The sequence below is a fragment of the Mustela nivalis genome (assembly GCF_964662115.1).
Source record: "Mustela nivalis genome assembly, chromosome: 6".
Classification (NCBI taxonomy): Eukaryota; Metazoa; Chordata; class Mammalia; order Carnivora; family Mustelidae; genus Mustela; species Mustela nivalis.
The window spans coordinates 62,899,362-62,926,935 of NC_139025.1; the positions used below are offsets into that span (position 1 = coordinate 62,899,362).

The 27,574-nt window shown below is 41.8% G+C and overlaps 1 long non-coding RNA gene across 1 annotated transcript in view; it reads left to right on the plus strand.

The window, feature by feature from the left end:
- Positions 1-27,574, plus strand: part of LOC309868257 — a 104,533-nt gene that overhangs the window by 25,282 nt on the left and 51,677 nt on the right. Inside the window, exon 2 of the long non-coding RNA XR_014313606.1 lies at positions 20,292-20,389. This is a non-coding gene — a long non-coding RNA (uncharacterized lncRNA). The remainder of the gene's footprint in view (positions 1-20,291; positions 20,390-27,574) is intronic.

A 27,574-nucleotide genomic window follows, 5' to 3' on the forward strand; every position in this document is an offset into this window, starting at 1 on the left:
GATCTGCAATGGGTAGTTGCTTAATTGAAAATTTTAAAATGGGGAATCATAAAAAATTATACACATGTATTTTAATCATAAAATTTTCAAAAAAAAAAAAATTTTTCACCTAAACTCTCTAAATGTAGAGTTCATTAATCTTCTGATGTTAAGACAGGATCTTTTATGGGTTTGCCGACTAGAATTCTACTCACCTTTCCTGCATAAGCCACATGTATAATGTCTCTGCTCTTCTTCCCAATCTTGTGCCCTACCTCTTTCCACCTTGCTCACATTGGCCTCTGTGTTGCTCTAGTTGTTAAATTCCCACTCAGCGGCCTTTGCATTGGCTATTTTCTCCTTTCCTTTTCCTGCCTCTTTGCATGGTTGGCTCTTTCTCATGCTTTAAATCTCAGTCTAGTTGTCATTTCAGGGTCACCTTCTTTGATAACCCCAGTATATCAGTCAGGATAATTTTTCTTGCAAGTAAAAAAAGTCCAGCTTAATTGGCTTATATTATAAAAAGGAATTTATTGTCTCACATAACTAAATAACCAGTCATAGATCTGGCCTAAGAATACATCCTAGCCATGGTTTAAACTAAATGACCAAGACCTTTTTTTTCCACCCTACTTCCTTAGTGTTGACTTGATTCTTCTCTTCTTTCCAATGGCTGCCAACAACTCGCCTGACATCTGGGTAGTGCGATGAATATACATTGACTCTGATAGTCCTGATGCAGGTCTTGTGCTCATTTGTCTTAGGCCATTTTTTTCAAAAGCAGAGTCTGAGGTAGGTATTCAGATGCATGTGTAAGTGTTCTTCAAGAAATATCTAAAAAGTGTCAAGTATCTTTTCTGACCACATAAGAAACTGGAAATCAGTAACAAGAGAAAACTCAGAAAATTTATATAGATTCATGGACATTAAAGAGCGCACTCCTGAACAGCCAGTGGATCAAAGAAACAATCAAAAAGGGAAATTAAAAATACCTTGAAACAAAGGAAAATGGAAACACAACATACCAAAACTTGAAAGATGCAGAAAAAGCAGTTTAAGAGTTAAGTTTATAGTGATAAACACCAAATTAAGAAAAAAAATGAAGACCTTAAATAACCTCAGGGAATTAGGGGAAAAAAAGGAACAAACTAAGCCTAAAGTTAGCCGCAGAAATAACAATGATTGAAGTAGAAACAAAATGCAATAGAGACTGAAAAAACAATAAAAAGAAAAATAATAGAAAAGAACAAAACTAAGAATGGTTTTTCTAGAAAAGAGAAACAAAGTTGACAAATCTTTAGCTAGACTAACCAAGAAGAGAGAAGACTCAAATAAATAAATCAGAAAAGAAAGAGGAGATATTACAACTTTTGCCCAGAAATGCAAAGAATTTTTAGAGATTACTGCAAGCATTATACACCAACAAACCCAGAAGATAAAGTAGAGGCAATGGCTGCCCTCCTAGAAATATACAATTTACCAAGACTGAATCATGAAGAAACAGAAAATCTGAACAGACAAATAATGAATAAGGAAATTGAATCAGTCATACAAAACCTCCCAACAAAGAAAAACTCAAGACCACACGGCTTTATTTATTTATTTTTAAAGATTTTATTTATTTATTTGACAGGCAGAGATCACAAGTAGGCAGAGAGGCAGGCAGAGAGAGAGGAGGAAGCAGGCTCCCAGCTGAGCAGAGAGCCCGATGCGGGGCTCGATCCCAGAACCCTGGGATCATGACCCGAGCCGAAGGCAGAAGCTTTAACCCACTGAGCCACCCAGGCGCCCCACAGCTTTATTTTTGAATTCTACCAAACATTTAAAAAAAATTAATACCAGTCTTTCTCAAACACTTCCAAAAAATTGGAGAGAAGGGAATATTTCTAAACATTTCACAAGGTCAGCCTTATTCTGATACTAAAGACAAATAAGGACACTATAAGAAAACTACAGGCCAATATCCCTGATGAGGATAGATATAAAAATCCTCATCAGAATACTAGGAAACCAAATCAATAACACATTAAAAAGATCACACACCATAATATAAAGTAGGAATTATCTCTGGGATTCAAGGTTTGTTCAACATATGCAATGAGTAAATGTGATATTAACATAAAAGGATAAAAATCATATGATCATCTTAATAGATGGAGGAAAAGCATTTGACAAAATTCAACATCCTCTCATGATAAAAACTTACAAATTAGGTATAAAGTAATATACCTACATATAATAAAGGCCATATATGACAAGCCACAGATACCATTATATTCAACAGTCAAAAGCTGAAGCTTTTCCTCTAAAATCAGAAACAAGACAATGATGCCCACTCTTGCCACTCCTATTTAAAAATAGTACTGAAAGTCCTAGTCAGAGCTGGTTAAGGGGGAAAAAAGGGAAAATAAAAAGCATCCAATCAGAAAGGAGGAAATAAAATCGTCACTGCAGATGACATGACCTTATATATAGAAAACCCTAAAGACTCCATCAAAAACTGTTAACACTAATAAATAAATTCAGTAAAGTTGCAGGATATAAAAACATATAAAAATCAGTTGCATTTCTATACAGCAACAACGAGCTGTCTGAAAGAGATAAGACAATCCTGTTTATAATAGCATCGAAAGGAATAACTCAGAAATAACTTAGTAATAAATTTAACCGAGAAGGTAAAAGATCTGTACACTGAAAACTATAAAACATTGATGAAAGAAATAAAAAAAGACACAAGCAATGGGAAGTTATCCCATTTTCATGGTTTGGAAGTATCAATATTGTTAAAATGTCCATACTACCCAAAATGGTCTACAGATTCAGTGTAGTTTCTATTAAAATTCTAATGGCATTTTTCACAGAAATAGGAAAAACAATCATAAAATGTATATGAAACCTCAGAGAAATCCAAATAGCTAAAGTAATCTTGGGTGAGAAAAACAAAGCTGGAGACCTCACACTTCCTGCTTTCAAATTATATTAGAAGTTAACACTAGTCGGAGTGCCTGGGTGGTTCAGTCGTTAAGCATCTGCCTTTGGCTCAGGTCATGATCCCAGGGTCCTGGGGTCGAGCCCCGCATCAGGCTCCCTGCTTGGCGGGAGGCTTGCTTCTCCCTCTCCCACTACCCCTGCTCATGTTCCTGCTCTTGTCATCTCTCTCTTTGTTAAATAAAGAAATAAAATCTTAAAAAAAAAAAAAGAAAAAAAAAAGAAGTTACACTAGTTAAAACAGCATGGTACTGGCATAAAAACAGACACATAGATTCATGGAACAGGATCAAGGCCCCAGAAATAAAACCATTCATATACAAATAATCTTCAGGAAAGGTGTGAAGAATATACAATGGGAATAGGATAGTCTCTTCAATTAATTGTGTTAGGAAAACGGAATACATACCTGCAAAAGAGTGAAATTGGACCCTCCGCCATCAGAACAATTAACTCAGAATGGATTAAAAACTTCAATGTGAGACCTGAAAGTATAAAACTCCTAGAAGAAAATGTGGGGGGAAACTCCGTGGCATTGATCTTGGCAATGATCTTTTTTTTTTTTTTGGACACCAGAAGCACAGGCAGCAAAAGCAAGAATAAACAATGGGACTACATCAAACTGAAAATTTTGTGCACAGCCAAGGGAACAATCAACGAAAAGGCAACTTTACAGAATGGAAGAAAATATTTGCAAATCATATATCTTATAAAGGGTTAATATCCAAAATATGTAAGGAATTCAAACAGCTCAGCAGCAAAAAAACAAATAACCTGATTTCAAAAATGGTCAAAGGACCTGAATGGATATTTTCCAAAAGACATACAAATGGTCAACAGGTACATGAAAAGATCCTCAACATCACTAATTATCATGGAAATGCCAATCAAAACCACAATAAGAGAAATTGCACCTATTATGATGCCTGCTATAAAAGAGTCAAAGATAACAAGTGTTGGTGAAAAGGTGGAGAAAAAGGAACATGCTCCATACGTTGTTGGTGGGAATGCAAATATGTATAGCCATTATGGAACACTATATGGAGACTCCTCAAAAAATTAAAAATAGAACTACCATGTATGGTCCAGCAATCTTACTTCTGGGTATATATACAGAGGGTATAAAATCACCATCTTGAAAATATATTTTCACTTCCATGTTCATTGTAGCATTATTCAAGTAAACATATGGAGACAATCTACATATCAGTCAATGGATGAATGTATAAAGAAGGTGTGGAGTATTCAGTCTTAAAAAGGAAGGACATGCAGGGGCACCTGGCTGGCTCAGTTGGTGGAATGTGCAACCCTTGATCTTGGGGTTCTGGGTTTGAGCTCTGTGTTGAGAGTAGAGACTACTTAAAATAAAGTGTGTAAAAATTACATTAAAAATTTTTTTAAAAGGACATTTGTGAAAACACAGATGATTGTGGAAGAAATTGTACTAAATGAAGTAAACCAGATGGAGGAAAACAAATACTGCATGATCTCACTAACTTGTGGAATCCAAGTAAGTCAAACTCAGAGAAACAGGGAGACTAATGATTACCTGGGGTTGTGGGGTGGGAGACGTGGGGAGACATTGGTCAGAGTATACAAACTTTTACTTGTAAGCTGAGTAAGTTCTGGAAACCTAATGTGCAACATGATGATTATAAAAGTAAAAGAAAGTACTGAAGAAAGGAAGCAGGGAAGGAAGAAGGAAGGAAGAACAAAGGAAAAGAAAAGAAAGAAGGAAGGAAGACACATTTGTGAGGGGGAGAGTAGAACAGGATAAGGAAGGCAAACATACTGAAGAATTGAGAAACATCAGGTCAATTCTAGTCTTGGCCTGATGCACAGAGGGAGCATAAACCCACAACACAGGGGCAAAGTAGCTTTTGTGCCTATAGAGTAGTCATCTGTTGGCTGAGTGCTGCCCCCAGAGTGGGCAGCACCTATCAGCCAGGACAGTCTCTGGAGAAGAGGGCAGCTCTGTGCCTTAGCAGTCAATACGCACAGCATCTGGGGGACGTGTGTGCTGCCTGGAAAAGAACATCTGAACTGGGCACCATAACATCCATCACACCACTGGGATCAGGAAGATTGCCCGTGCTAATTGGTTTAAGCTAGGTAGGGTTCACTTTTGGACCTATGGCTGGGGTCCATCCCACCCACCCAGCATTGCTGAAGAACTCATGATAGTGTAAGCCTGGGAATTGGGGAGAATGGATGGTGATCAGGTACCCAAGGAATGTTCATATACCTCCTACTCTTAATTAGTTGTCACAGAACCCTGTTTATTTCCTTCAGAGCACTTCCCTTAGACTATAATTCTCTTATTGATTGATTGATTGTTTGCCTGTCTGACTCCTAGAATGTAAGTCTCATGAGGCTAGGAACCACTGTTATAGCCTAAGACTCTATTGGCATGCCTGGGACTAAATATGTTGCTTGACTTCCAGATAGGACTCTAAATGTACAAAGGCACAGAGGTAAGGAGGAAAAAAAGTCTGTAGATAAGGAGGGTAGTTCTAGACCAGTCGTTCTCCAACTATTAGTCCCCAGACTCGCAGCATCAACATCACCCAGAAACTAGTTAGAAATAAAAATTCTCGGGCACCTGGGTGGCTCAGTGGGTTAAAGCCTCTGCCTTCAGCTCAGGTCATGATCTCAGGGTCCTGGGATCAAGCCCCGCATTGGGCTCTTTGCTCAGCGGCGAGCCTGTTTCCTCTTCTCTCCCTCTCTGCCTGCCTTTCTGCTTACTTGTGATCTCTCTCTATCAAATAAATAAATAAAATCTTAAAAAAAAAAAAAAAGAAATAAAAGTTCTCTGGCCTGACTCCAGACCTAATGTACAAAAAACTCTAGGGCTGGAACTCAGAAATTTGTTTTTAATAAGTCTTCCAGGTGACTTTGATGCACAACAAAGTTTGGGAACTACCATTCTAGAACAGTCTGACTAAAACATGGCATGTATGCAGGATAGGTTGTGGTAAATAAAGTGGTAAGAAAAATTGAGGACTGTATTATTGTGAATTTTGATATAGCGAGTACCCTGTGTGTTGTTTGTTTTTACTTTACTGAAATATAATCTTTTGTTGGAAGAGTCATGAATAGTTTGAATTCCAGACACCTCTGCTGGTGTTTGGGAGGAAGGAATAGGTTGAGTTAATGGTGTTTTGATTTTTTCAGGCCAGGAGGGAATGTAATACTTCCGATGAATCTTCTGACCCTCATCCTCATCCACAACCAGCTCCTTGCCCTATGCAGACAATTTCCTTTTCTTTTTTCTTTTTTTAATAAACTTAATATTTTGGCATGGTTTTAGGCTTACAGAAAAATTACAAAGATAATACAGAGAATTCCCATATACTGCCACACCTGGTTTCCCCCATCGTTAACATCTTATATTCATTCATGTGGCACATTTATTATGATTAACAAGCCAATACTGATCCATTATTATTAACTAAAGACCATATTTGATCCAGATTTAGTATCTATATAATGCCCATTTTTGTCTGTTCCAGGATCTATTCAGGATATCCCGTTATATTTAATCATTATGACTACTTAGAATCCTTTTGGCTATTATGGCTTAACAAGCTTTCCTTGTTTTTGATGACCTTGATGGGTGGCTTGTTTTTTTTTTTTTTAGATTTGTTTATTTATTTTAGCGAGAGTGAGTGTAGGGGGGAGGTTGGCAGAACTGTGTTCTCTTTAACGGCTCTTGATCTTTCCTTGTCTCTTCATAGCTTCTGCTGGTGGCCAACCATCCTTGGTGTTCCTTGGTTTGCACATAGCCCTTCAGTCTCTAATCATATGACCTTCTCCCTACATGTTGTGTCCAAATCCCCTATTCTTACAAGAACATCAGTCGTATTGGTACCAGTCATATGGTCCCAGTCATCTTGGGACCATAGGCCAGTTTGACTTCTTTTTTTTTAAAGATTTACTTATTTATATTTTGAGGGGGGGGGGGTTTGTGGAGGGACACTGGGAGAGGAAGAGACTGAATCCCAAACAGACCTCACGCTGAGCATGGAGCCCGACACAGGGCTCCATCTCATGACCCTGACATCATGACCCGAGCCGAAACCAAGAGTCTGTTGTTTAACTGACTGAGCCACTCAGGTGCCCCTAGTATGGCTTCTTAATTACATAGGCAATGACCCTATTTCCATTCACAGGTCACTTTCACTGGTTCTAGAGAAGCATGAATTTGAATAGGGGAACACTCTTCTACCAAGTATAGGGGTGGTTGATATTCCCTTATTTCGTTTAGGTTTCTTTCTGCCACCGACGCGTGTTACTTCTGTAGCAGCAATAAAATCCCAAAACCAAAAAACAAGCAAACAAACAAACAAAAAATGCTATGCCCACCACCAGTACACTGAGAAATAACACAACCTGCTTTTGGTGAAGGGGCCAGGGCTGTCCTGAAACGTAGGGGAAAGGTTACTCATGCCAGTGAGGATGCCCTGTGCCGGGAGGCTTCCTACGTACCCAGCCCAACCCTGGTAACAAGACAGGGAGGGGTGTTGGGCTGGGATGCCTGGGGAAATGCCTGGGCATCTTGGCTCAGGCCAGGGCCGAGGGCGGAGGCTTTTCTGTCTTGCTGTGGGCCGGGCTTCTGGCTTCCTAGATACAGGGTTTACCCAAAAGAGATCATTTAGATTTCCTGAACAAACACAGGGGAGCAGCTCGGAAAAGCATGAATGTGATAACTTAAGCCACATTCACCCTGGCTGGGTAAATACTGCCTGGGAATAGATCGTTGTTTTCCCCAACTTTCTTAGGTACTGGGGCCCTGTGGGGAGGTGACTTCTCTCATGACAGCCACACCCCGGGTCTCTTTTATTAGTCACAGCACATGCTTAACTCTGCTGGGTTCTGCTCCCCTGACGTTCTGCACGTCCCACCATCCCATGGTACGTGTTTACCCTTCCCCAGGGCTGGTTGGACTGAACAACATTTTGTTCAACCCGTTCTAAAGAAGCAGCTGGGAATCCGGTTTAAATCATGGAGTTTCAGTATGACAGAATTAAAAATCCCTTAGACGCTTTTGTTTATGGGTGCCAGGGAGAGAAAGCAAGTAAGGGAGGAAGAAGGAATTCTTCGTGTGTTTCGTGTCATCACAAGTTCCGTCTGCTTCCTTCAGAAGGCACTGGTGTCCAAGTGATTTTTTAAACGTGAGAGCATCCTGTTTGGAGATGGCGGCTTTGAGTGGATAATTCTAGCTATTAAGAAACAAAAACAAAGGGTTCTTTAAGGGGGGGTAATCGGCTTTCTTCTCAAACAACTGTTCCTAGGCCTAAAACTCTCTTAGAATGTCAATATCAAGTTCAGTCCCACGTGACTGAGGCAAAAGGCTTTCATCCTTTTTCTACAGCCATTTAACCCTTTACTAGGGTAAAGGACAGATAGGATAAGAAATAATCTCTTTAAAACCGTCTGTTATCAAAAGACTTCTCTTCCTGATCCACAGCTAGCCACAACGGACTGAGGGGGTCCCCTGTAGCACCGGCGGTATCCCCATTTCACAAAAGAGGTTCAGAGAAGTTGAGTAATTTGTCCCAAATCATAGTCTAGATATGAGTGTCTGCAAAGCCTGAAACCTTGACTGCTACACCGAGCTGGGGGAGATAAACCATGAAAGACTGTGGACTCTGAGAAACAAACTGAGGGTTTTGGGTGGGGGGAGGGGTGCTGGGGGGGGGATGGGTGAGCCCAGTGATGGGTATTGAGGAGGGCACATATTGCATGAAGTACTGGGTGTGGTGCATAAACAATGAATTTTGGAACACTGAAAGAAAGTTAAATTTTTTAAAAAAGTGTCCTCAGCAGAGGCTGAGAAGACGAGCAGGCATTCACAGCTGGGAGTTGGATAAGCTTTCCATTTCCACCTTTATTATTTATCTGTTGTGTGACATTCAGTAGCTCCCTACATTTTCAGTATTGTGGGTGGCATGGCGCCCTATCTCAGGGGTTCTACTGTCACAAGCTGTCTCCCCTGCAGGCACTAGAATGCGATATTTTAGGGAGCCTAAGGACTGAAGGAGGAACCTACAAAGGGTAGGTACCCGCAACACCATACTCAGGGAAGCCCCGGCTCAGTCTACCAGCCAGCCCCGGTGTGCCAGAGGCACCCACTTCTGCTCTGGGGTGCACTCAGAACAGAGGGGTCTTGGAAAGCCAGCTCTTTCCTCTTTTGTGACCAGAAGTTCTGGGCATGCAAGCGTATCTTCACCCAAGACAGGCTCTCCAGGCCCACCACTTTCATAACCGATAGCTCTTGTACTGCAAGGTTCTAATTATTTTTAATTTGAATATACAGAAAAGTACAAATGAAAAAGGAATCATCACTCATATTCTTGGAACCCAGAATTAGCCAGTGTTGATACATTTGCTTCTCATCTTATTTTGTATATCTCCACCTTAAAAGAAACCCACAAAACTTTATAATATATATGTACATCCATCTTTGAAACATTAGTATAATAATAGAATAAGCTAAATCCCTAAAGACCCCCATGTCAAATCCTAATTCCTCCTCCAGAGAGACCTTCAAGTTTGGTGTGTGTTCTTCTGGCGTTAAAAAATAGACATATAAAATATATGGATTTTTGGGTGTGCATTCTTTCTATAAACGGCATCATGCTGTTTGCAACTTCACTGTTTTTCAGTCAATATCTTTTTGAGATTTATACATTTTGATACACATAGATGTAATTTATTCATTTTAATGGCTCTAATATCACTCAATTTTATGAATGTACATTTTATTTATAAATGATTTCAATTTTCCATTTTTTGCTATTATAAACAATATTAAAATAGATATGTTCAGGATTACCCCATAGTCCAGCTCTGGAAAGTTCCATTCACATCTGTGTGTATGTGCCTTCTGGAGTTAAGCAGTACAAAGTCTGCCTTGCTGTACTGGGCCCTGCCTGCGTCTCCTTCATTCATTTTTCTAACAATATTTATTGAATGCCTCGGGAACACAGGGCATTGTTCAAGTGCTTTGCTTGTATTAATGTATTTAGTTCTTTGTAAAGTCCTAAAATTTATTGTTTTCATTCTCCTTTTTCAAACAAGGAAAATGAAGGGGGTTGAGGGCAATCAGTTGGCTCCGCATGCTGGAGAGCAGGCATGGGAACTTGGACAGCCTGGCTTCTGGGCCCCGGTGTTGAACCATTGCACTAATTCTCCCTTGTGTTTCACTTCACGTGGTTGATGTCCCCTCTCAATTGTAAACCTTTAGGAGTAGAGACCCTGGGGAGCCACTGATTTTGCATTCCGGTGCCTCACCTCTACGAGGGGCTCACTAATATTCCGTGAATCACTTTACTCCTTGTTCAAACAGTGCTCTTTTCCTAATTCACATTTCCCCTTCCCCATCTGTCTCCTTCCCTTCGTAAGCATTCTTCTCCTGCCCCCTCCCCATAACATGGCGACCCGTCTCGGGCTTTCAGAGTGACAAAGGCACATCACAGATCCATAAGAAGGAAAGCTTTATAACGTGCCCTAATTTGGAAAAGAATATTTTACCAAAGAGCAAAGGAGGACTTGTATTTTTTTCTGCCCTCAGGAGGCCCCATCTTGCAACCCTGTAGGTCTAGGGCTGAACGGGAGGCACTGCTGTGTTCACACGTTTAGTCAAGAGTACTTCTAATTCTGTCCTTCAGCCGTCAGGCACGTAGGCAATTTCCTCTTATGAAGTTGGTGGTTGTAACTAAACAGGTGCAGATTTGAGGAAATGCAGGCCGCCTCCACTAAGCCCCTGCCGCCTGTGAGATTAGGTTGATAAGGGACTTCCCCCCCCCTTAATTTATTCACCCCAGTCCCCACCCCCTGTCTGCCCCGGGCTCGACCCCTCGCAGCTGGGCCCCACAGCCCTGGCGGGGGAACTGTCGAGTCGCGCCCAACGTGAGCAACGAGCCTGCGGCTCAAAGGAAAGCACACAGGGACACGAAGGTTGAATTCCCGCTGGCGCAGAACCGCGGTCCAAGGCTCCGTCCTACCCTCCCCCCCTGCCGCCCCTCCTTCCGGGCCGGGGGAGATGTGTGGGGGGTGGGGCAGGGAAGCTCGGCGGAGGGAAGGCGAGCCCCACAACCGCGTGGCTTTCGAGGCTGCCACCGCCCGGCCCTTCGCGCCGCCTCTGCCGCCCACGCGGCCAGCAGCTCTGCAGATCCCGCCTGCAGAGCGGAGCGGCGGGACGTGCTGGCTGCCGGCCCGGTCCCAGGGAACCCCGCCTGGGCTCAGGGGCGCGGCCGAGCGCGCTGACTCACGCTCTCGCTACGTGCGCGGCGAGCGGGGCCGGGCCGGGCGTGGGGGCCAAGCCCGCGCCGCCGCCGCCCGCGCGCTGGTTGGGTGGTTCGCGCACAGCCGCGCGCGCCCGCGCCGCGCGCCCGCCGAGGACTTCACCCCAGGCTGGCCGCTGGGACCGATTTTGATCTTCTTTACGGCTTTATGGCTACTGAGGGGCTGTGATCTTTGATCCTCAGCGGCGGCACCCGGGGATTTCTGCCAGGCAGGGGCGGCCACGATCACGTCGGGTCCGCGTGGGCGCCGGGCTTCACCTCTCCCCACTTCTGGGCCGGGGGATGCGGGTGGTCCACTGAGACCCGAGGCCCGGTGTCTGGGTTTGCACTTCGCAGCCCCTTACCTCAGTGAAGAGCCATCTGTAGTCTCGCACCCTCTTTGTTTCGGTCAATCCCTAAACGACCCTGTGACGCGGGCAGGATGGGAAGGGCAGGCGCTGTTCAATCCTCGGGACAGCCGAGGAAATCAGAGCTTATGTTTTAGGTATTTTATGCGTTGTCAAGAAAACAGTTTGCTGTAACTTATATAGAGAGATACTTAGCTCTTTAATAAATACATTTGAGTGCCGGCAGAGCCTGTTTTACCAACATCTTCCATTCTCCTGTGTTCACTGGAAAGACAAGTTAAAGAGGAAAAAAAAAAGAGTCCGGGGAGGTGTGTAGGGGGGCGCGGGGGGCTGGGGGAGGGGGAGTTTATATTAATAAGTGTGAAATCGGCCCACTGTCTACACAGCTGTTACCTTTTGGTAGGCTTTAAAGGGACACAGCTGAGCTTACAGTAAGACCAGTGTTCACTGAATAACTGGCCAGTCCTCCTCAAATACACCAAAGGGGTCCTAGGATGCCTGCCATAGATGAGGGTCGTGCTGCTGCGGCGTGGGGATGGGGGGAGGACCGCACCTGGAATGCGAGGCCTGCGTCTGAATCCTGAGGCTTTTTGTCATTGCCAGTGACCCTGGGCAGTGTGACTGACATCACTCAGCTTCTTCCCACTTCGGGTTGCCATGAGGTTCAAGATGAGAATGTGTTTGGAGTTTCCTTCTCTACCGTGACCCGTAGAAAGGAGAGGCGGGGGGTGGGGTGGGGGGTTCTTTTCCCTGATCCTACACAATCAGGGGTGGGAAGGGGGAGACATTGTCCACTTCAGAAAAATCTGTGTCACTTTTGTTTGTTCATCTCGGGTAAACCACGGAGAACACTGTTTCTATAGAGTCAGTAGGAACAAAGATGAGTTAATTCTCATGGAAATTCTACCTTTAGACACAGCCCAAGGTTATGGGATCTTGACTGCAAACACATGAGCTAAGCCACTTGGAGAGCACTCTTCAGTTTGCCTACTTTGTTTTTGTTTAAAAAAAAAATTTTTTTTGGAGGGGGTAGAGGGTTTGCCAAACTCCAGATTCTAAAATTAATATATGATTTTGTAAAAACAAATAAACTAAGATATAAAGACACAAAACCCTTTATAGTCATATATATATATATATATATATATATATATATATATATATATATAGCCTTTCAGGTATATTTCTTCCTAGTGACTTTAAAAATTCTTTTTAATATAACTGAGGCCACAGTCTATGTTACTTTATTTACCTTGTGTAATGTTTTAGCATACACATTCTCCCATGTCATTAAACCTTTATCGTCACTGTCATGAATATATTATATTTTTCAACATTATTGGAAGTTTAGGTTGTTTCCATTTTTTGACTAAGCAATACTCCAGTGAATATCTTTGAATATAATTATTTGACCATTTTATTTATTATCTCTTTAGCATGGGTTTCCTGAAGTGGAATTTTTAGGTCAAATAATATAAATATTTTCATAATGAGATCACACTGCCTATTGATCATTCCCATGTGTGCAGAGACTAACTGCCTTCTTGACTACAGTATTGCCACTGCCCAGCGTGGAGTTGGTTACTGTGCAGTGCAGTTGGTTACTGTGCAGCGTTAAAGGAATGGCTACAAAGACAAATTTTCATTTACAACAAAATTTGCCTGGAAGATATTAAAACCAAAAATTGTGTTTCATCCCAACTGGTTCTAACCATGTGAAGCTAATAAAGAACTTTGAACCTTAAGGGACAACCCCCCCACCCCCCACTTCAGGAACTGACTGAAGACTTTTCTGTTCAATCAGTAACGGGACTAGTTTAAATTTACTACCCACCCAGAGGGCTCGTTTTCAGTGCTTGATTAGAATAACCATCAGGCACTCCTCCTTCCTAGCACTTCAGACCAAACCAAACCAAATCTGGACTTTCCCCCCTTTAGGGTACTGTTCTGCGAATGTCTCCAGTGGTGTGTGCTCCCTTGGCTGGTAAATTAGTAGACTCAGGTGTGATTTAGAAAAAGAAAAAAACACCTCAGGTGCTCTTGGTCTTTATTTTTTGACAAATGAGTATTGTCAAATTGTAAGTCATGAAATACATAGCAATCTACATTTTTTAAAAATCAGTTTCTAAGTGTGTTTCATTGTTCCTTTGCTAATATTGAGTATTACAATTTTCAGAACCTCTGTTAGTGAAAATTTTTTTTGCCTGTCAAATGAGCTAGACTGAACCTTTTATTTTTTAAAAAGGTTTATTTATTTAATTTAGAGAGAGAGGTGGGGATGGGCTGGGGTGGAGGGAGGGCAGAAGGAGAGGGAGAGAAAGTCTCAAGCAGACTCCTCACTGGGCATAGAGCTCAGCATGGGTCTTGATTCCAGGACCTGAGATCATGACCTGAGCTGAAACCAAGAGTTACATGCTTAACCAACTGAGCCACCCAGGAGCCCCTAGACTGAACCTTTTAATACAAGTGCTATGATTCTCTATTTATATTTTTATTTATTGTGATCTTAGTGATTTATCAGTTTGTATGACCCTTTAATATACTAAGGATATTACAGAGTAATCATAATATTTTCAAAGTGAAGCAACACCAGGAAGATCCTGATGCAACACATTATTTTGACGTATTAAATTTTTGAAGTAATTATATGTTTACATTACTTATTGCTGGAGGTGTTCTTAGGAATGGGTAGTTTCTAGCCACTGGAATGATCTAAGTAGAGGCTGTTGGATCCCTTAGGGAGGAACTGAAACATCTGAATGAGAGGTTGGACTAATGATCTTTAAGTTCTCTTAAAACTTAGAGATTTTGTGATCTTATCATTTGTCCAAGGATATAAGACTAATAAGTTTTGGAAGCTAGTTTTCTTTTTATACTCTGTGAAATCAACCAGATCTTATTAGAATTAAAGGATGATTTTCTGAATCTGTTTCCTCTATGTACATTTTTTCAGAAAAGCCCAGTTGAAGAGTGTGAATGTGCTTTGTGTTCAGCTGTATCCTGGCCCTTTAGGACTTTATTTACCAGAAATAAACATGCATTTTTGGGGTGCGTGGCTGACTCAATTGGTAGAGCATGTGACTATTGACCTTGGGGTTGTAAGTTCAAGACCCATGTTGGGTATAGAGATTACTTAAAAATACCCCCCCCTTTTGGGGCACCTGAGTGGCTCAGTAGGTTAAAGCCTCTGCCTTCGGCTCAGGTCATGATCCCAGGGTCCTGGGATCAAGCCCCACATCCGGTTCTCTGCTCAGCGTGGAGCCTGCTTCCCTTTCTCTCTCTCTGCCTGCCTCTCTGACTACTTTTGATCTCTGTCTGTCAAATAAATAAATAAAATCTACAAAAAAAAAAAAACCCACAACAACCCAAAACTTTATAAAAAAAACCAAACAAACCCTTTTTTAAGATTTTATTTATTTATTTGAGAGGGAGGGTGGGGGAGAGAGAAAGAGAGTGAACGAGCGCACAAGACCAGGGGGAGAGAGAAGCAGATTCTCCACTGAGCAGGGAGCTTGACTCAGAGCTCTATCCCAGGACCCTGGGATCATGACCGGAGCCAAAGGAAGACGCTTAACTAACTGAGCCACCCAGTCACCCCCAAAAATAAAAATCTTAAAAAAAAAAATGTATTTTTCCCAAAAGCTTTTACATGAACATTGATTTTGCAATCTAATTCAATTTTTGGTTTCTTCTATGTAATAAAATTCTATGAACATATTTTACATATGTATTCCTTATTAAATATTCTTTATTATTGTAGATTTTTACAAATTTACATGTATATAACTATGCATGGTTGTATGTAAAAACCATGTCTACTGCATTTTATTAATAATATGGATTTTTTTTTTAAGGTCATTGCTTATGAGGTTTTCAGTTAGTGCCAACTTTGGAACTACTTCCAGTGTAAAAGTTAGCTCCACTGTGATGTCTATGCAGATTTCTATTGCAGATGTTCATGATAGGGGAGTCTTGAAACAACATAAATGCCATGGATTTTATGTATGCATTTATTACACAATATGAGAGCTGTCTGTGTTCCGACAGCCCTTGTGTTTCTCTTACTGGTGCGCTCATTACTGTGCGAACTATGTACTCACCTGTCTCCCCTCTAGCCTACATGTTTTTGGTGGGGAGGGATCAAGTAGGACTTGATCCTTTTGTATCCCTAGCACTCAGTGTAGTGCTTGGCATTCTACAAGGTTTTTGTTGAATTGAATTAAATGGAATAAATCACATGCAAAGACCAGGCATGAAACTGTACAAGAGGATTGTACAGATGTGCTGAGAAAGCTAACCGAGTGTGCCCAGGGCCGGAGCTGGGGAATAGAGGAAGCTGAATGATTTGAGTGCTTCCCAGGAACTAGCCCAACCCTGGCATCTCACAGGCTTTCCCTTATTTAATCCTCACAACTTTACTGTTTAAGAGTTTTTTTGGGGGGGGGGGCAGTTTGTGTTGTTTTTACAGAGAAGGTTTAGAAAGGTTCAGTTAACTTTTGTCAGTCTCTAAATGGTAGAATTAGCATTTTTCTTCAAGCTTAGACTGGCTTGGAAATACAGGCTCTTTTCTCGTGACCAGGATGCCTGCAGTAAATAGCTCAGTCTCGACTCAGGGTAGAGCGGGGGAAGAGAGGTGTGTTGGTTTAGAAAAGCAGTTGGTTCCAACAACCTAGATGAGTTTTGTCTCTGTATCTCTCTCTCTCCACTCTTTACATTTCTGCATGCCCTCTGCTTCAGCTTTTCTCACCCTCTCAAGACCCAGGGCCCTCATGGTGCCCCCTCCTTAGAGTGCCCTCCCCACTGCCCCCACCTCAGACCCTCTCTCCACACAAGCCACATACTCCCTCCTTCCCATCCAGCTATAGGCCTATCCTTCTTCCATTTAATCTGATAAACTCTTTTAGAAAAATAATAGAATAATTGTTTTAATGTTTCCTCTCCTCCCCATGTGTTATTTAAAATGCAGATGCTAGTGGTAGGGGTTCTAAAGTTGAGAGGGAGGCATTTGGGCAGAAGGGTATTTTGTCTCTTCAAATAAAACCAGAGACTGCAGCCACTTACTCTCCAGCACAGCAGAAAGGGCCCTTAGTTCTCTAGGATAATAATAAGAGCCAACATTTCATTTGTGCAATACATTCACATGAAGGCCTACTGTGTACTACTGTTTTAGGTGCTTAATGTGAATTAACTCTTTTACCCTCTTTGCATCCCAGTGAGGTAGGTAATAACGTTGCCCATACAGTTGGTGGGAGGAGAGTTGGGATCAGAGCCCTGTGGGTTTGGCTCTGGAGCACTAGGACACTCAGCTCAGTTGGAGGCAGTGAAGAGGCAAGGGGAGAAGACCAGGGTGAGGGAAAGTGGGAAAGGGGGTAACAGAAAAAGAGAAGCTCTTAACAGTGGCTTGGGAATTTGACTGGACATGAAACAAAAAATAAGGTTAGCCAGTGAATTGTTTTTGGAATCCATTAAAGAGGTAGTTTAGAGCAATTAGAATGGGGGACGAATTAGCACCTGTTCCAAGGGGGCAGCCACAAATTGTTGGGGCCCAGAGGAGTGGGAACACCCCTGGGGTGTCATAAACTCTGTAGTTTATGACAGATAATTTACTATTGGGTGGAACTCTCTGGAAGCACAGCCAGCCAGGAGGGAGAGAAGGAGTCTGCCAAGGGATATTATAGGGGAAGGTTCCAGCTGTAAGTGTGAGCCAGAGGGAGGGAGGAAATGAGCTTTTCCTGGTGGGTGGATTTCACCCAAATGGAAGTCCAAATATGGGCCTCCAAGAGTTGGTGGATGACAGAAGGGGGCCTGGTGTATCTGGGAATCTTAAAGCCAAGATCATTCTTAGCTGAATGGGGGTGGATTCCTGGGAAGACTTCTCATCATTACAAAGTATTTATTAAGTCTTAAGCTCTAATAGTTTCTCAAAAAGTGAATATTTCTGGAAAAGACCCTTAGGAGGTATGAGAGAGACATATTCTCGGGTAAGAGGCCAAAGGCAGGCGGTCAGGCTCTCAGCAGCATTCTGTGCTAGGGTGATTAGTTGATTGTTCTCGTTGGCCTGGGACTATTCCAATTTTGCACAGAAACTCCAGCCCTGCCTTCAAAATACTCAAGACTCTGCTCATATGTTACCTCTCAATAGAGGCCTTCCCTGATCATTGTCTGACATAGTATCCCACCCCATCCCCAGTGGTCACATCCTACCCCCTTATCTTGATAATGCTTATGCCCGTGAAAACATCTTGTTTATTTGCTTATTTTCTCTTCTTCAAAACCAGAATAGAAGTTCCAGAAAGACAGGGATTTGGGCTTGTTCACTGTTGTATTCCCAGCACATAGAACAAGACTGTGTACATAGAATGTGCTCATTATATATCTGTTGAATGAATGATCACTGTAAAGGTTTCCAGGGCTGTGCTCAGCTTTGGATGTATAATGATGAGCAAAACCAGAAATGCTTCTTGAGCTCATGAAGCATTGAATTTAGTGGAGGAGAGAGAAACATCAATGACATATTTTCACATACACAAGTAAAATTACAACTGGGTTGAATGAACAGATGCCTAAAGCCTAAAGGAAGGGTATGAATGCTTTGAGAAAGTTATGATGCCAGGTGGAGTCTGGGGCCCTGAGCTAGTGAAAGCTTGCCTAAGGAAGTAATGATTGTGTTGAATCTGAAGGTTGGAGAAAAAAATGCTTTCTTTGGAAGAGGAAACTGCATGTGCAAAAGCCCTGGGGCAGAATGGTACAGGCTTGTTTCAAAAACCACAGCCAGGCCCTGTGGCTAGTATACAGAAAGCAAGAGCACTTATGGTGCCCTGTGAGGCCAGGCTGGAGAGGTAGGCACAGCCAGGCCACTTAGGGCCTTGTGCATTGGAGGCCTTGCTGAGGATTTGCCTATTTTTTCTTCAAGAATGATGGGAAATCATTGAAGGTTTTTAAGCAGGGTGTGTGTGCACGTGTGCATGCATTGTGTGTGTGTGTGTGTGTGTGTGTGATGATTAATCTTTTGTATTTTGAAGTGAACTTCTAGTTGATTGTCAGGATTCCTTCATCCCAGTGGCTAAATGGTTAAAAGGTTAAAAGTCAGAAAGAGAATAATTAAAATATCATCATTAAAGGTGGCTCAATATCTTAATTCTTTTCTTCTCTCTGTTGATGTGGCCTAAATAAAGGCAGAACAATGGGGGAATCAAATTTGTGGCCAAGTAGTTTTTTGAGGACTCTTTCTAGAACTTGGGACTCCATAGATCTGTGAAGCCATTGTTTTCAAAGCACTCTCCTAGGCTCTGTGGGAAGAGAAAAAAGAAACCACATTAATGTTCTTCCACCTTGGGGAGCTTAGATATTTAATGACAGGTATGCAAATGAGAAAAGGTATAGGATAGACCCAGAAACAAGTTGTACAAGAACTGCTTCCTAGAGATACTCAGGCACATGTTAATATACAACCTCCTGAGAGCAAGGTCCATGTCTGAATCATTTTCATTCTTCCCATAGAAGTTAGCTGACTACCTTGCCCAAGAGATATGTTAAAGGAATGAAGCTAAGTCTGGTCGCCTCAGTAGAGAAGAACAATTAGACAATAAGCAAATCAGGCCTCTGGTGATACTTCCATTGTAAAAAGTACTTCTAAATAATGTAATCTACGTGACAAGTTTTACATCCATTTTTTCGGTTGTTCACTGCTGTGTCCCTGGTGCCTAGTATTTTGTCATTCAATAATATTTGTTGAATACATGAATTTCCTACCTTAAGTGAGAAGCTTAAGAATGATCATGTCAGATGACTTAATGAGGAATTGCTTAAGTCAATTAATGGTCCCTCTATATGATGGGATACTATTCAACATCTAAAGAGTATGTCACTGGGACTCCTGGCTGGCTCAGTCGGTAGAGTTGGAGCATGTGACGAGGTTGTGAGTTCAAGTCCCATGTTGGTTACAGATAGTCCTTAAAGTAAAATCTTAAAAATAAAATAAAGAATATGTCAAGGAAGAAGAAGGCTTCCTGACTAGGCAGGTTGGTGAAAACACAGGCCTTGGTGGCCCACTGTCTGGAGTGGAAACCCAGTTCTGCCACTCACTAGCTGTGTGACCTTGGGAGAGGTTTTAACCTCTCTGTAATAGGACTTCCTCAGCTGTACAATGGGTATAATAAGAGTACATACCCCAGAATTCTTATGAGGATTAATGAGCTGATATATAATGAGTTTATATATAAAGTATGTAGGGCAGGGCTTGCTATGCAGTAAACACTCAGTGAATATCAGTTCTAAATGCTTCGCATATAGTGATTCCCAATCCTCATAACAACCCTATGAAGCAGACACTGATTTGCAAATTAAAAAAAATATTTTATTTTATTTAAAGATTTATTTATTTATTAGAGAGAGCATATGCACTGGGGTTGGTGGGGAGGAGCAGAGCAAGAGGGAGAGAGAATCCCAAGCAGACTCCCCGATGAATGTGGAGCCCTAGACAGGGCTCTGTCCCGTGACCCTGAGATAACCACCTGAGCAGAAACCAAGAGTCAGATGCTTAATTGACTGAGCCACCCAGGCAACCCGGATCACCGTATTTTAGTAAGTGTGATTCTCTGAATGTGATGAGTAGAAGTTGGGCAGTATTATGACGAGGAATAACATGATCTAATTTGTATTTTAACAGGATCACTGTATCTGCTGTGTGAAAAACAGACTGGGGAGGCTGGAAGGGGCAAGGCCGGAACCAAGGAGACTACTTAGGAAGCTATAGCAAGAGTCAAGGTAAGATACGTTGTTGGCTTGTGTCAGGATGGCAGCAGCTGAGGTGGTGAAAAACAGTGTGTTTCAGGATATGTTTTGAAGATACAACTCCATTCCAGGAGTTGCTGATGGAATGGATAGGAGGTATGAAAAAGATGAGTCATGGATGAATACACAATTTTGGAGCCAATCAACTGGAAGGATGGAATTACCATTTACTGAATAAGGAAAGACTGTAGGAGAATGGGGTTGGAATGTGTAGTTGGAGATGCCTATGTGTCACCTAAGCTGAGATGATAAGTAGACGGGGGGACATATGAGTCTGGAGTTTAGGGAGGGGTTCTGGAATAGAGATAGGATGTACAACTCATTGGCCTACCGACAGTGTAAAAAACCATGTGACTGGTTAAAATCACCGAAGCAGCAAATAGATATGGAAAGCAGAAGTCTAAGGCTTGAACCCAATCTTCAGAAGCTGGGGCTTCTGTGAGGAGGAACTAGCAAAGACTGAGGGGGACCTCAGTGAGGTGGGTAGAAAACCAGGAGCATGATAGAATCCTGGTAACCACCCAAAGAAGAGATTCAAATGTTTTACATGTTTTAAAATGTAATCTTGGAAACATCCTTCTCAGTTGCCCCTGTAGCCATGTAGGTGATGTCACAAGTGGAGGAACCAGGGCTCACACAGTTTGGGTCCAAGATGCACAGTTTGTAGCAGAAATTGGATTAGAGAATGATTTGTCCGACTTTATGTCCAGCGTCTTTTTCTTGTACTACATTTCTGCACCATGGACCCCTCTTGGTCAGAAGAGGGAGACTTGTCCCATCAATTTTATTGAGTTATTCCCCTTAACTTGAAAATGGTCTGTTCTAAACTAGTCATTCCACTTGTGTGCCCTGGTGGAGAAACCTATTTGGTATTCAAGTAAGAGCGCCTACAACAAAAGAAGACTGAAAAGGAAATAGGTTAGGCAGCTGCATTGTCAACAGCTGAAGAATATGATAGAATTAGCCTGCTTAGGGATTTCAAGTTGGAAGTCCCCAGCCTGGTGGGAGTTGATGGGCATGATCACAGAGCTTGTGCTCTGGGCCACAGAGGGTCAGTTGTACAGAGCTGTGTGTGCACTCACACTCGCACCTAGGGTGTGTGGATGCATGTGCATATGAGAGAGAGAGAGAGGGAGTAAAAAAAAATTTAAAAAGCAAAATACCTTGCCAACCTCATCAGCCTGTTTGTTGAACTGACCCTGGGGTGGCTAGACCCAATGGGCCTGCAGGGCTCTACCAGAAGAAGCCTGAGATCAGGCGGATGAGAAGTGACAGAGGTGGCCCCACTATGGAAAGAGAGGTCAGGGACAGTGATACATTCTCTGTTTGTTTGAATCAGTATAGAGAGGAAGGTTAAAGCCATCCAGAAATTTCAATACACTCTACCTACCCCACCTTCTTCCAGGCGTCAGTGACATGATCTTGAAACTGGGAAAACGGAGTTGGACAAAACTGTAAGGAATTCTATGGAGTGGGGGGTGGGCAGGAGGACACTGAAATATCTCTAAAGGTAAAAAATCTGTAAAGGCTAAAAAAATGAGTAAGAAAAATAGTTCAGGATAGAATGGGCCAGCAAATAGTCTGGTTGAAGCTAAACACATGGAGAGAACAGACCCGGGTGAGGAGTTACCTGAATTTGGGGGAGGTGGGCTGTGAGACGAGGCAACTCAGAAACAGGCTTCGACACAGAGCCACGATCTGTGGGGTCACCCCCAGTGGCCTCTGGTTGTTGGCAAACCTATTCCAGCTGCAAGGGGGCTCAGACTATTTAATCCGACATTGTTTCTTAGAGGGTAAGCAGTTTTTTTTGTTTTTGTTGTTTTTTTGTGTTTTGTTTTGTTTTGTTTTTTTAAATGAAGACTTAATTTGTTAGAGCAGTTTCGTGTTCAGTTTTAGAGCAGCAAAATTGAGGGGTAGGTACGGAGATGGCTCACAGCTGCCCTGTCCACACGCATAAATAGCCTCCATCATCATCAACCTCCCCCACCAGAGTGGTATGTTTGTTATAACTGATGAACCCACACTGACCCGCCATATTGCCGCCAAGTCCATCATTTATGGTACAGTGTCATCACACATTTGTGCTAACGCACAGACTGTACTACCCTAATGTAAATAAATACTGGACCTTGGCTTAGCAGTTTTCCTCTTGCAAAGATATGTAAGTAAATGTAGAAATGTTTAAGAGAACCATCAAACTCAGAATAGTTCTGTTAATTTGTGTACCTTTGGTATTTGAAGTATTTGCAATATTTACAGGAAATTGGCCCAAGAGAGTAATGGTCATTTTTTTGACTATTTTAAATAATGGGATTAAGAAATTGATTTAGTTATGTGATTTTAAATTAAAAGACATTCTAAAATTACCATCAGTATTGGAATATTTGAGAGACTGGAAAATTTGTCATGCTTTAAAGTTTATTTTATTAGAGCTCTAAGAGATTTTTAGATGTTTGATGTCCTTATAAAAGATTAAGTATGTCATGTTACATATTAATATTGAATATATTTATAGTATATTATATAACTGCAGCAAATGTATTTATAATATAATTTAAATATTAAATATATATCACTTATATATTAAATTTTAAAATATAAATGTGGCTTAAAATGTTTGAGTTAGTTTTGTAAACTGAATTTGTAAATGGAATCAAGCATTAATTAAAAACCTCTTAAATGTGATTAACACTTGCTGTATTTATGAAGACCAATAATACCTCCAAATTGAACTTAAAAGTTTAAGGGAGACCTAAATTTTTCAAGTTTGTAACCTCAACAGTTTGAGGATTAAATTTTAAAAATCGAAGTAGCTCTCTGTAATCATTTCTATGTAAAGAGAAGGTCCTTGATATTATAAAAAAAAAAAATCTCATTATTCTGTCAGGGGCCTGATGGCAGCTGGATGCCTGGTCCTCCATGTGTTAATGACTCGTATTTCCAGCTAGCTTGCCCTTGGAGGATGGCAGGCTAAGACAGGACTCTGTGGGGGAAGTGGAGAGCCTTGGTGTCTGGGAGTCCAGGAGGTAGAGGCAGCGCAACTCCCTTTTTCCTCAGGGGCATGTTGATTTTGCCTCTATAGGAGACTGGGCAATAGGGCTGAGAGCTACAAAGATAACAGGGAAAGCAAAATGCGAGAGTAGATGACAGAGTAAGAGGCAACTCTAGAAGCAATAAAGGAACCAAATCATTTTATAGATAAGGAAACTGAGCCTGGGAGAGGTTAATGATTCGTCAAGATCTCTTGACTGGCTAGTCAGAGGTAGAGATGAAACTGGACAATGGATCCTCTAACAACTCCTAATTCAGGATTCACTGATACCAAGAAGTTTATCAGTGCAGGGTAGGTGGTTTTGATGGTCAACATCAAGTCAGAGCACAGGTTGATGGTACAGATTTTACAGTTTGTCTGAAGGGCTACTGCCTGTCTTCCAAGGCTTTAGATAGAAATCGTTAAATACACTCACCTCCTTCCTGTAGACTTTTAAGTCTCTTCTGGATCCTGGGCCTGAATCCTGGACCTTTCAAAGCAACCTAGTTCTGAGAGGAAAGTCCTCAGGACTAAGATGTCCTTATTTGGGTAGAGGTCTTAGGAGGAGCCCCCCTTTGAGGCCCTCTTTTAGGCCCTGTGCAAAACACCAGTGTGGCAGCGTCCAGCTGGGATAGGTCCTGGTGGGAGGAGGAATGGGAATGTTTGGGGGGAATGGGCCTGGTGAGGAATGAGGGCAAATCCGTGTATCCTGGAAAATGGAAGGTTTCTGAAAAGGGCAAGGATAGAGGATGTGATTTTGCAAGGCTGCCCCTGAAGGTAAAGAAAGGAGGAGAAGCCCAAAGGAGGTGTCCTTGAATTTCATCCTCCAGCCAGCTCTCCCAGGAAGGAGCTTCCGAGCTTCTGAGGGATGTCCCTGAGGTGGGCTGAGGAAGCTCTGAGTGAACATCTCTAAGGGAGGAGGGGCAGTGGCACCACTGAGGACTGTGTGAAGTACAAGGAGCCCCTCATTTTGCATGTTCTTCCCATGGCTCTTACCATATCTACCACATTTAATAACGCGCTTTACAACTGGGCTGATTTGGATACTTTTTGCAATAATCTCTCTAGGGAGACAGAGCAGGTAGAAATATCCTTGTTTTAAAACTGGGAAATCTTTAAGACCCAAAAGGATAAAAACATGCCAAATAGAGGAAAAACCTAAAAAGAGGTAGGGCCTGATTTCTCAACTCGAATCTAGTGACCCTACCCACTTCTTCCATTCTTCCTCTTTTCCTTCTCTTTTTAGTTTTAATGGTTTTATTCGTTTTTCTTCCTTATGGAGGCAATATATGATCCTTGCTAAATGTTATTAAATATATTAAGATAGAATAAAATATAGGTAAGAGTAGAAAAGAATAAAAAATTATAATTCTACCACTTAGAGATGATCACTGTGAACACCTTGATGTATGTCATCTTGCATTCTTTTCTGTGCATACAATAGATGTTATTATCACTATGGCTTCATACTACTTGTCTTTTCTATAACACGCTTTTTTCCTTTTTCTTCCCTTTTTTTGCCTTGACCCAAAGAGGGGAAATAAAAGAGCCTTTAGACTAAACTCTTTTTTTAAAAAAAATTATTTTAGAGCTAGATAGAGGGGGAGAGGGAGAAGGGCAAGCTGTCCCTGCACTGAGCACAAGAAATTGATTTAGTTTTGTGATTTTATTTTATTATTTTTTTTAAAAGATTTTATTTATTTATTTGACAGACAGAGATCACAAGTAGGCAGAGAGGGACAGAGAGAGGGGAGGAAGCAGACTCCCTGCTGAGCAGAGAGCCTGATGTGGGGCTCGATCCCAGGACCCTGGGATCATGACCTGAGCCGAAGGCAGAGGATTTAACCTACTGAGCCACCCAGGCACCCTAGTTTTGTGATTTTAAATTAAGTCCTACTGGGGCTCCGTCCCAGGAACCTGAGATCATGACCTGAGCTGAAATCAAGATTTGATACTTAACTGACTGAGCCACCTAGGTGGCACCCCTAGACTAAACCCTTAAATTTTTATTTTTATTTTTTTTGCAGGGGGTGGGGGACACCTGGGTGGCTCAGTTAGTTAAGTGTCTGCCTTTGGCTCAGGTCATGATCCTGGAGTCCCATGTTGGGTTCTGTGTTCTGCAGGGAGTCTGCTTCTCCCTCTCCCTCATGCACTCTCTCTTTTTCAAATAAAAAATAAAATATGAAAAAAGAAAAAAAAGACTTTTTTAACCAAAGTAATATATGTACATGATTGAAAAAGTTAAGCTAGTACTACGACTCTAATGTTGAGAAATATTTACCATGTTCCTCCTACCCCACATTTGATTCCACTCCAGAGGTGAGTACTTCTAAATCTTAGAGCTTTCTAAATAGCAAGCTTATAATGCTATTTTTTAGGCTTCAGGTTTAGATATTATGCATTGATTTCCTCTGTATGAGATGATGGTTTGGTTTCTTACATTGTGTCCCCCATGTCCCTCACTCTTCCCTTCCTCCCTTTCTCCAAATATGGTCATAACACTGTTTGGTAATGTGGATTAAATGACTATTCAGTAATCACATTTCTACAGGTATGTAAATATCACTAAGGCTGAGCCATATAGGGTACTAGGAGTGTGCTTTCTGTTTTATCAAATTCTTTGTGCCTGGAGTTAATATTTAACTTATTTTTGCTTTAATTTGCTTAGTTGCTTGGTTTTCTATACCGAGCTCTTTCACATAACTGCTAATCATATCTCAATCTATGTGCAAACATTATTTATTTATTTATTCCCTGATAGAGCCCTCTTAAGAGGCTCCTGTCTCCCATCCCCTATCAGGACAGGTAGCTCTCCAGGACTGCTACGTGTTCTTCTCACCATCACCCTGGAACTTTCCTCCACCTATCTCCCAAATTGGATCCTTGAATTCTGGCTTCTATGTCTTCTTGTGTCTTAGTTTACTCTCTTAGTTTTATTATATATGCTATCCAGGAGTGACCTGAGACCTATGTCTTTTTTACCCTGCTACATATAAACCTCATCCTTTTAATGTGTGAGGAAATAAATGTTGGTTTTTGTTTTCAGTTCAGCATAAACCAAGGAAAGGAATTTATCCCATGTGGAGTCCAACAATTTCCATTCCAGAATTAGTCAAATTTGCTTTCTTTCTAGATTCAGCAAGCTTGTTACAATTAGAAACTTTGATTTTTTAAATTTTTATTTTTTTAAGGATTTTATTTATTTATTTATTTGTCAGGGAGAGAGAGAGAGAGAGCAAGCACGTACACATGCACAAACAGGCAGCGTGGCAGGCAGAGTCAGAGAAGCATGCTCCCCACTGAGCAAGGAGCCCGATGTGGGACTCAAGCCACAGGACACTGCCACCGAGCAGAAGGCAGTAGCTTAACCAACTGTGCCACCCAGGTGTCCCCTTTGATTTTTTAAAATTTAATTTTGTTTTTTCAGTGTTCCAAGATTCATTGTTTATGTACCACGCCCACTACTCCATCATTGTCTTTAGTCACAAGGCAATAGGAAAAAAAAGGAAGAAAACCCTTTATCTGAAAATCCAATCTGTGACTATCAGAGGAAAGAACAGTATAATGTTTGCTCCATTTAAAGAAAAAGGTGATTTGAATTGAACATCTTTAGCCCACCCACAATCTCTCTGCTTGGAGAGACTGGTGGGTGATGTGCAAATTGTCACATGTGCCTGACCTGGCCTGGCTTTCTCCCAGATTTCAGCCATGTACGTGGCCTGTGGGCTCTCAGATGTGGTTCAATGCTTTGTTTGCCACATTTTTTTTTTTTTCAGTACAAAATGCAAGCCTTGGACAGGTGCTGGGGATGTAATGACTTCTGAAATTGTTTCCCAGAAGGCAGTGACTCATCACAGGAAACCCCTTTGTTTTCTCTCTGACCTTCCCTCGGCTTCCTGCTCCACCCATCTGTGCGTGAGTTGTCACATTCCTCACCAATAGACAACAACTTACCTCTCACTTGAGTCAAGAGTGGTAAGTGGAGATGGTTCTGGGAGTAAGTTGAGGCCACCTCTTCCAACAGCAGTGCCCATGAAGTCAGCAGGCATGTTCTTAGTGCCTTGGCCTCTCCCCATTGAGCTATAGGTCAATTTCCATTCCATGACTCCTGGGAAATCCCTTTTCCT